We start from the raw sequence: 11792 nt of genomic DNA on the forward strand, positions 1-11792 counted from the left end.
ATAATTACCAACATTTATATAGAACTTACTGTGTGCTAGGCTAAATGCTAAGTGCTTTACGATTATTAACTTACTTGAGTCTCACAACAACCCTGGGGCATAGGTGCTATTATTATCTGTATTTTACAAATGAGGGAACTGAGGCAAACAAAAGTTAAGTGATTTCCCAGTTAAACTCAGGTCTTCCTGATTCCAGGCCCAGCACTTTTTTCACCAAGCTACCTACTTGTCACAAAGAATGCAACAGTGATGGGGCCATTTCAAACTCTCCATATGGTGAATTGGGTTCCCTAGTTTAAAAAAAAAATGAAGATGCATAAGGAAAAAGGGTGTGATCTGTATATGTTTTATCGTTACTGACACGGTGGTGGATAAAACTGGAATCTCAGCCCTGTGTCCTAATATCAACTGTAACAGAGACAAATCCCTTTCCATGAGGAGAAAGAGGTCTAATATGCTCAGTTTGTCAATCAGAAGCAGATCAAGAATGACATGTTTCAAATTTGGAGGCCCCACTTATAGGAGACGAGCACAAGCTGCATCATACTACATTAGGGAAATCATACAATAACACACCCACCAGAGAGTTACATTAACACTCCTTTAATGTCCAGATTCATAACAGAATCTATTCCCAATCTCTGCCATTCTCATAAGGGTATTAATTTGGTCATTAAATTTAGGCCACTCTCCTCTGGACTTCTCAATCATTCCCCAGATACCTCTTCATCCTGAAAACAGTCTCTTCATATGTTTTGACTATTTATCAGTTCAGGGATGGCTTGTGCTCTTATAAATTTGGTTCTGTTCCCTACATATTTGAGAAATGAGTCCTTTACCAGTGAAACTTGATGTAATTTTTTTTTCTGTTTTCCTTTTAATTTTGGCTGCATTCATTTTGTTTGTGAAAAACTTTTATTTTTAATTTCTCATGATCAAAATCATCTATCTTACTTTCCACAATACTCTCTATCTCTTCTTTGTCATAAACTCTTCCCTTATGCATACATCTGATAGGAATGTTTTTTTCCATACTCCCCTAATTTATTTATAATATCACCCTTTATGTCTTAACTATTTATCCATTTTGATGTTATTTTGGTGCACAGTGATAGATGTTGGTTTAAGCCTAGTTTTTTTTTCAAACTGCTTTTCAGTTTTCCCAGTAATTTTTGTCAAATGATGTTATCCAAAGAGCTTAGATCTTTGGGTTTATCAAACACTAGATTACTATGGTCATTTACTACTGTGTGTTTTATACCTACTCTATTCTACTGATCTTCCACTCTACTTCTTAGCTGGTACCAGATTATTTGCATAATTACTACTTTGTAATACAGTTTGAAATCTGGTTTCTATTTTTATCCTTAGTATTTAGCACAGTGCCTGAAACACAGTAAGCATTTAATATATACTTGATGACCGACTAACTGACTAAAGACGGGCACAGGAGCTCTGAGAGTGGAAGTATACCTCAAGACACAAGTCCTGCTTCTGGCCCTTCACATGGAGAAGAGTCTCCTCTAGAGGATGGGCAGTCATCTCTACCAACTGTCACTCAAAGGTAAGCTAGCCTAGCTAAAGCATCAAGGCACCCTGAGGAAGACACAGGAGGTAGCATGTGATAGGCAAGTCAAACAACCATGACCACCTTGACCACCATATACCCTCAGATCCCAACAGAGACAGTCCTTGACCCTGAATCCAATAGTAATGCTCCTTGAAAATAGTAATGCTCCTAATCTGGTAATGGCAGCTATCAAAGTGTGAAACAACCTGTATGGAGACTCATCATGGTAGTTATTTTTGCAGATGCTAAAGCACAGTTACTTGAAGACTCAGAAAAGAATATTGTTGTCACCAAAGTGTTTGGCATTGTTGAATTGTTCAGAATTAGAAACTGATATAATTTTATCAGTGGAAATGATATTAAAGAAGAAATATTAGTAAGAATTATATTTTGTTTTTCAGTATTTCAGTCTTATCCAATTCTTCATGAACCTGTGGATCATGGTACAACAATATTGTCCATGGGATTTTTTTTTGGCAAAGACACTGGGGTGGTTTGCCATTTTCTTTTCCAGTGGATTAAGGCAAACAGATTAAGTAACTAGCCCAGCGTAACATAGCTAGTAAGTTCCTGAGGCTGGATTTGAACTCAGATCTTCCTGACTCTAGGCCCAGTTCTTCATCCATTGAGACATCTAGCTGCCTCTAGTAATAATAATAGCTAACATTTACATAGCCTTTACTATGTGTCAGGCACTGTACTAAGCACTTTACAATTATTATCTCATTTAATACTCATAACAACCCTGGGAGAATGGTACTACTATTATCTACTTTCTACAGATAAGAAAACTGAGGCAAACAGAGGTTAAGTCACTTGGCCAGGGTCACATAACTAGGAAGTAAATGAGGTTAGATTTGAACTGAACACTTCCTGACCCCAGGTCTGGCACTGTATCCTCTGTATCAGTTACCTGCTTTGCCAATATCCTAAGGATTCTGGCACCTACACACCTGACCTGAAACTGAGACTTTACATATGCATTATCTCTCTATTAGAATGTGAACTTCTTGAGAGCAGAGATTGTTTTACTTTTCTATTTTTATCCTCAGCACTTACCATAGTACTTTGCAAACAATAACTGCTCATTAAATGCTTCATTCATTCATTCATTCATTCAAGAACTTGAGTTCCCAGGAGGTTTTTACTTGCCCAAGATTATATAAGTAACAAGCAGCAGAACTCGAGATTTAAACCCAGGTCCTCTGACCCAAAATTCAAAGCTGTTTCTACTGCACCATATTGTTTGTCCAATTTTATTTCCCCTTCCAGTGTTTTAGTGGAAAGAATAGAGAAAGGAATCATAAACACAAAGACTGTCACTTTGATGTCAGTTCTTCTAGGCACTGCTAAAATCTAGTTCATTTGGAAGGCACTATACACTTTCTAAATTATAAGAAACAATCTGATGGAGGACCAGATGGTCATGCAGTGATCTATTCTTGAACACAAAGAGCTATTACCTTTAATATAATCGCCTTTCTCCTTGTAAATCTACACACCACATGTGTTGCAAAGATGGCTCTGGATGATACTGCTGGTACTAATATTCAGGAAGAACAATTTCAAGAGAACCCTACAGCATGTACCCTAAAGAAAGTCAAGTACATAGTCACTGACTTTAAAAATAACATAAAAGAGGTAGTTTTTTTTTTCAACTCCCTCTCTTAAATTCTTACATTCTATCAAACAACAAACAAACAAAAAACCCTCAAGCATTTGCACTACATCCTTTCCAGTGAACCCTGTTTGAGAGGCAGCCTGGTACAGTGGAAGAAATCCAAGATCAGAGTTGTGAAACCTTCTTTCAAATGCCACCGTGGTTGCATACTTTGTTGTTATTATTGTTCAGTTGTTTCAGTTGTATCTGGTTCTTTGTGACCCCATTTGGGGTTTTCCTTTCAAGTTACTTGAGTGATTTGACATTTCCTTCTCCAGTTCATTTTACAGATGAGGAAACTGAGGTAAGCAGTGTTGAGTGACTTGCCCAGAGTCATATGGTCACTAAGCATCTGAGGGCAGATTTGAACTCAGGAAGATGAATCTTCCTGACTTGAGGCCTGAATTCTATCCATTGTGCCACCTAGCTGTCCCTGATGCTTACTAGAGTACCTTAATTCAAATCCCACCTCAAATGCATATTAACTGGACAACCCTGGGCAAATCTCTTAAAACATTTTTAGGTCTCAGTTTTTCTCCTCTTTAAAATGAGAGAGTTGGACCACATATCCTCTGAAGTCCATTCTAGCCCTGCTATGGTCCTCTGTGAGGCATTTCCAGATCCATAAATCCCTCCTGAGTTGTCAGTTGTCACTCCTACCTCATGTTGTTTGGAATTTATCTCTGTGCAAGTTGTATTCCTTACAACTACTATTCCTCCTCCTCTCCGCTCCCATATAAGTTTATCAAAGGCAAATATTGTTTTAGTCCTTGTAGACTCATTGTGAGTAGGTTGGCCAATAGGAGATGAATTAGTTTAGCCAAGAGAACTCTTGAAGACAATATAGGAAGTGGTAGAAAGATTGCAATGGAACTTTATGGAATGAAGTGTCCATGTAGATAAAATCATATACCCTCAAAATAGTGGAATTCTGTTCAAAGATTGAATACAACAAAGATTAGTGCTGCAAGTACAGCTGGAATAAATTTAGTGTGCTGGGTTTTTCTTTGCCAACAATCTGTTGCAGCTGATGGCATAAGAATGAAAGAGATAGCTAGTAGAAATTATTTCAGAAAGTCATATGTAGATTCCAGCTGCTCTCCAGGTGAGTTATATGAGAGTGTGCTGATCAATGGTTCCCATTATGCTTTGTTACTTAGAAGAAAGGGGCTTACAGATTCAACTAGCATATCAAGAATCCATTCTTGAATGTATATGAGGGTTTTTTTTTTCTTTTCTTTAATTGCTGCAGAGAGGCCACATAATTAAAGTGATTTCTCAGGAAATTATGCAGATAATATTGTTAGCAGGAACATGTTTTTAATTATTTTATTGGGCAAATAGATTTACTTCTTATTTAAATGAAAATGCAAAGTGTTTCATGTGCATCTCATAAGTACTAATAGCCTAAAACAAGATCTTTGTTTTTTGAAAAGGGAATATAGACATACAGATAGAAACTGTAAATGGATGATACTACAACTAAAATTATATATTTTGAAAAGAAAATCTAACTATATAAGTAATTACAAGCATTTACATAGCATGTACAATTTTGCAAAAAAAATTCACACATTATCTCATTTGATCCTCACAACAAATGACTTGTGAGACAGCTACCATTATTATCATCTTCATTTTACAGATGAGGAAAATGATGATAAGCAAACTTAAGTGACTTGCCTAGAAACACTCAGTAAGTATCTAAGACAGGATTTAAAGTGCGTTTTTCAGACTTCAAGTTCAAAGCACTACTCAGCAGGGATAGATAGATAGATAGATAGATAAAGCCATACAGACAGATTGATAGATGAGACAGAGAGATAAAATCTACATATACTGCTGTTTCTCTGTCCCTATACATATATGTGTATGTGTGTGTGTATGTATATCTCTTTATATCTATATGGATGTATAGATGCATGTATGTATATATTTGTATGTATGTATGTATGCTTGTATGTATGTATTCTTTTTACATGGCTTATAGTTAGGCCAATATAGTACAAAGAATTTTCCAAAAGAAACCATTTTCTTTCTAATTTGAACATCAGAAAAAGTTTATCTGAGCTTACCAAGCAAACAAATGTAGGTAAGAGTTAATCATGAACCTCAGTAGTTTTATAAACTAAATAAAAAATCTAATCACTGGGAAAATAAAAAGCCTGGAAAGGAATTTCTAGTCACCTTTTCAGCTGTTTTTAGCTCTCCCTGATCTATACTCATTATGGTGGCAGCCAGGTTGGGAGGGGGAAGCTCTGTTTTGGTTCTAGTTCAATCAATGGTTGTAATAAGTAACCTTGTAATATCCCAAAAATAAATTTTGTGAGAATTGGGGTAATAACTTTATTGCTTACTGCATAATTTTGGCATATAAAATATACACACATATATATTTCAACCCACACACATGTGTGTGTGTGTGTATTGCTTGATACCATTCATTGAAGTTGGTGGAGAAGGGATCACAAGATATAAAGCCATAACTTCTCCAGTAATTCTGAGCATTAGTATAAATATGAGAAAAGAGATTTATGGACCACTTACCCAAATCTACACATCAAAGCAGTGGCAGTTTCAAGATTAAACATCCTGACTTCAATTTTATTGACTAGAATGGACTTCTGCAGAGATGGGTTTTAATTATTTTATGATTTATTATTATTCAAACTTTTATTGGTTTATTCAGTATTCAATCACTATGTAATAATGTTTGAGATATAGTTAATTGTTGGGAAAAAATAAAAACCCATCCAATCACACATTTTAAATCAGAATGGACAAGATTACTGATTGTCATTGAGGGGGGGTCAAGGAACAGACAAAGATGATCTAAGCTGGATTGAAATGATAGGAACTAAAAACAGAAATGGTCACTACACCTTAGAGTTTGAAGAAGAGAATAAAACAGAAAGTCAGATAAACATAGTCAAACAGCAAATCTTGGTTTGGAGAAAGAACAGTTTTCAAGGTTCAGAGAAAGTATAAATAGAATCTCATGGACTAAAATCAGCCCAGGCAAGATGAAAAAACTCTTAATAATTAAATTTGTGGGGATGGTGAGAGAGAGAGAGAGTTAGATAGAGACAAAAAGAGAAATAAGGATCTTTGAAAGTGACAATGCACAGGAATTTATCAACCTGCTTATGTGTTTAATTATTTATATTTATACTATAAATTTCTGGCTTCTTTAATAAAAATAAAAAGATTGTTTAGTAATAGAATAAAATGTAATCCAGAATCATATTTTCCAACATACATATATAAACATTTGTGCATATAGAGTTTGTCCAAAAGTCTTAGTGCAATTACTACCTTTAGTATTTTAAAACTTCACTAAGACTTTGGGTACACACTGTTTATATGTGTCTGTATGTGTTTCTGTATATAGGGATATATACACACATAAATGCATGCATATGAATATATGTATATGTATATATATATATACATACATATATAATTTCTGTAACCATCTTCTGATTGAAGTTATTTGATATCAACATAAATGTATACTTGTTTTAAAGGTTAAGAGATTTTTCATAAAATCTCTGTCTTTCTCTTTGTCTCCTGTCTCTGAGTGTCTTATGAATGAAATTGATTTTGACTTATATAATAATCATGATATTTCAGGGTAGGTGCTTTTGTGGTTTATGTTCATTTTTTGAATATTGCAAGATAAGATTACCAAGTACCTGATGAAATGATGTTTCTTGTTGACCAAACCTTTTAAGAAAGACACATAGAGAAGATAGATTCAAGGGCCAGTAAAAAGAGAAGGATAAACACATGGTTGACACAGTCCAATTATAAGTCAGGAGCACTAAAGTTCACAGTAATAAGGATGACAAGGAAATCTAAGGACAACAGTAACTTCTTTGTTGTTATTGATTTTATTTTTAAAGCTATTTCATGGAAAAGAGTATTACCAAAGGGGAAGATGGGAAGATAATGGAGATAAAGCAGAGCTTTTCAAGTGTTATTTTACTTTTACTCTCTCTGCCAAAGAGAATCATCTATGAATTGAAGAAGATAGGAAAAAAGCTGCTAATAGTGAATTGATCTCCATAATAAGTGGGGAAGTTTTTAGTACTCAGGAAGATGAATATGAATCATCAATGTGAAATGACATCTACAAAAGCTAATGTTAATTTAGATTTCATTAAGAAATTCATAATCTCTAAGACAAGGAAAAAATAGTTCCATTAAACTCCAATCTGTTTAAAGTGAACTTAGAATTATTTTGATCAGGTTTGGGTATTACATCTTTGGAAGGCAATTGATAAGCTATAGGATATAGAGTGGATGGGTACTAGAATCATTAAGACAAAGTCATATAAGATTGCTTGAAGGAACTGGGAACAGTAAGCTTGGAGAAGTGGACATTTGTATGTATGAGATAAAGGGTGATTGTACTTACAGTAATTCCTGTCTGATTATTTGAGGGATTAGATTTGCTCTGCTTAGAATTTTAAGACAGACCTGGCAACAACAGATAGAGTTTTCCAAGACAGAAATTTAGGCTTAATGTAAGGGGAGTAGGTGAATATCCAACAATTAGATGTATTAGAAAAGTGGAATGTGATTAGGTTAATTCTCTCACTAAAAATCTTCAAGAGAAGGCCAGGCATATTTTGGAAGTATTCTTGCCTAGGTCAGAAGACTATAGGCAAGATCTTCACTACATCTTTATAAGCAAAGCATCCATATTTCATCTAGTCACTATGTAGATGGTTCATTTAGACCAGCAGTTCTCAAAGTGTGGTCTCTGGACTGCTGGGAGTCCCCAAGACTCTTTCAAGGGTTTCACAAGGTCAAAATAATTTTCACAGTAATGTAATGGGCCTATTAAAAAATGTAAAGATGTAATGTGACTATTAAAATACCTTTTCCTTTTCCAACTACCTATCTGTATGAGGCAAGATTTTCTACATAAACTTCAACCACAATAACATATTGCAGCACATTGAATGTAGAAGTAGATACAAAAATTCACATGTTCAAATTATTAAATCACACATTAAATAAATTTACAAAAATATGTAAAATAATGCTGCTCCTCATGATTGTTTTTATTTTAGAAAATTAGTTATTTTTCAAAAATATATATTATTGGGTTATAAACATGATTATTTTAAATGAACTAATACTAATAATCAACTAATACTAATAAACAACTAATACTAATAATGAACTAATAATCAGTTGTACTTTCTTATATGCTAATTATTGCTACAGATAAACCACAAAAGGGGTCTTTGATAATTGTTAAGATTATAAATAAATCCTGAGACTAAAATCCTGAGAACTGCTGATACAGACTACATATTTTAAGAGTAGTTGGGAAGTTACAGTATGGAGTAAAACATATAATAGTTATTCATTATGAAATTTTATTTTGTTTTAAAATATGGGGACCGTATAGCTTTTTGTATCCCAAGAAAATGGCTGTAACAAAAAGATCAAGCCAGGACATAGTCTTTTATGATCCCAATTCTTCTTTCTTCAGGCCTTTCTTCTGGCTTTTCTTCAGCCTTTGACACTGTTGATTACTTTCTTTCCTTGCTACCCTTTTCTCTCTACATTTTCATGACATACTGGCTCTCCTGCTACCTATTTGACTGCTTTTTCTCAGTCTTCTTTTCTGGATCTTATTCCAGTTCATGCTTACTAACCTTGGGTGTTCAAGATGATTTTATCCTTTTCTTTCTGTACTATGTAATTTATGATTTCATCAGTTCTTGCAGTTTCAGTTATCATCATTATGCTGATTATTCTTAAATCTACATATCCAGTTCTTAATCTCTTCAGAGTCACACCTGCAACTGCTGACTGAACACCTGAAAATTGATGTTATGTAGAAGTGTTAAACTCAATATGTCCAAAACTGAACTCACTATATTTTTTTTCTCAAAGGTTTTCCCTCTTCCTAACTTTCTTATTGCTATTGAGGATACCACCATCCTTCCAATCACCCAGGCTCCCAACCAAGGTATCATTCTTAATTCTCACTGAGTCTTATCCTACTATACCCAAACCTCTTGTCAAGGACTACCAATTTTAACTTTTTAATAACTCTCAGATACAGTCTCCTCTTCTTTGACACTTCCACCCCTTTTCTGCAGACCCTCACGTATTTTTGCCTGGACCATTGAAATATTCTACTGATTAGTCTGTTTGACACAAGTCTTTCCTCCTTCCACTCCACCAGTTGATAAAGAAATCCTCTTGGGGACAGCTAGGTGGTGCAGTGTATAGAGCACCAATCCTGGAGTCAGGAGGACCTGAGTTCAAATCTGGCCTCAGATACATAACACTTACTAGCTGTGTGACTTTGGGCAAGTCACTTAACCCCAATTGCCTTGCCAAGAAAAAAAAATCCTCTTAAAGCTCGTCTGATTTTTGTCATCCCCTACTCAATATGTTCCAGTAGCTCCCTATCGCATCCAGAATCAAATAGAAAATCCTATTTGACTTTCAAAGCTCTCTATGATGTTTCTTCCCTTCATATCTAACTATCCAGTTTTCTTACAGCTTACACCACCCTCAACTCCCTATATTCTGTCATCCAGTGACATTGGATGTTGGATTGCTGTTCCTTTAAAAAAAAAAACACTCCGTCTCCTGACTTGGAGTGATTTCACCGGCTGTCTCCCATACCTTGACTGTTCTCTCCATTCCCATCTCTACCTCCTGGCTTTTCTGGCTTCTTTCAAGTTCTGGCTAAAATCCCATATTCAAAAGGAAGTCTTTCCTAATTCTTCTTCATTCTAATACCTTTTTATTGATTCTTCATTCTTCATTTTATTGATTCTTCATTCTCTTTTATTGATTATTTCTCATTTCTCTTCCATATAGCTTATTTATACATATCTATTTTCATGTTATCATTCCCATTTTATTGTGGGCTCATCATTGGTAAGAGCTATATTTAACCTTTCTTCATATTGCCAACATTTAGCACAGTCTCTGGTACATAGTAGCCTACTTAATAATCAATTTTATTGACTGACTAAATTTGGGGGTTAATGCTAACATAAGCATAAATGAAGAAGTCTAAAGTCTAGAGAACTCTTTCTCAATATAGGTGTTGCTATTGTTTGCTAATGTCTAATATATTGTCTATTAACCACTCTCAATTTTACCTCAGGGAGCTAGCTTACTAGTTTCTAAGCATTATTAGATGGTCATACCTTTATTGTCATATGTTATTACTCAAGAAATCATTTCTAAGTATGACTGCTGAGCTGAGCTACTGTTTTAAAAATGACTAAGTAACTCAAGGAGACTACTAAAAAAGGCTTATTTCCCCCATGGGAAAACAGGGGAAAATTATATTTTAATTTTGTTAGACTCCACAGCTACTGTACTAGTGCCAAATTTTAAAACCTTAACACACCAGGCAAATGTGTGACTTTAAATAGTTGCAATAACTCCTTGTGATGTATTAGGTCTCAAAAATCAACAAGCATGTATAAAAAAGTAAAGCTAGAGAAGATATTCTTAGGAAATGGTTTCAGAGTTGAAAATAGCAGACCTACCCTCTTCTTTATCCTTCATTAAAACTGTTACTGAAAAGGTAATATTGGCTAATAGTAATTTCAGACTATTACAACAATCCCATGAATTTACAGTGGGATCAAGATTTGTGCTTAATTATTTTTCCCCATTCCTTGAGATAATCTTCAAAGTTTGATATATAAAAGTTAGGTGCTTAGACAAGTTGGAGTTATAACCTCCTTTAGAAATCTCAGATCACAAAAAAAAATCCAGATTGCAATCCTCATATATTTAAATACATTTTTTATGTTTTTCAATTTATCACTAAAAAATAAGAAAAGTTTAATCAGATTAGAAGGCAGATATGAAATGACATACACAAACATATATATGTAAAGATACAAACATACATATGTTTATGTCTTTATATATGTGCATGTGTGGATGTATACATATATGGAAACTAATGAGTATGAGTGTGTGTGTGTGGATACACACACACATATATTTTTCCTATACATATGTGTACCTACATTTATATATGAATGTGTATATATTTATGTAACTGCAAACTAGATGGTAGACTAATATTTTCCATAAAAGAACCAGTGTTTAATGAGATGAAAAGGAAGGATTACATGATTTTAGTTTTGTTCCTAATTTGTTAGTTTTCCTGACAAAGCTAGAGAATGATATGAAAGTAGGGTTGGGTTTCAGGATTCAGGCTCAGGGAGCTATGAATCATTTGGAATGTTTGAGGCTTCAAAACAGTAAACCCTGGAAGCTTGATAACATCTCAACAGTGACCCATTCTTATAATTTCTGTTTTGCTTCATGGTTCTTGATTTCCTCCATACTCCATTTTTGTCCCTTCTGCTTGACTGAGTTGACTTTTCTTGGCATCATTCTTTAGGTTTACACTTATTTGGAACCTGTTATGACTATATTTATAGTGTGCCCTCTCAGAAGTGAGAACTGAGTTTCCTATATTATTCCCCTGCCTTTCCAGTCGTAGGTCAAATTCACAGATAACACTATCCACTCTAGTGAGCTTGGCTTTCC

Source organism: Vombatus ursinus, unplaced genomic scaffold (assembly GCF_900497805.2).
Source record: "Vombatus ursinus unplaced genomic scaffold, bare-nosed wombat genome assembly UNPS02004868.1, whole genome shotgun sequence".
Taxonomy (NCBI): domain Eukaryota; kingdom Metazoa; phylum Chordata; class Mammalia; order Diprotodontia; family Vombatidae; genus Vombatus; species Vombatus ursinus.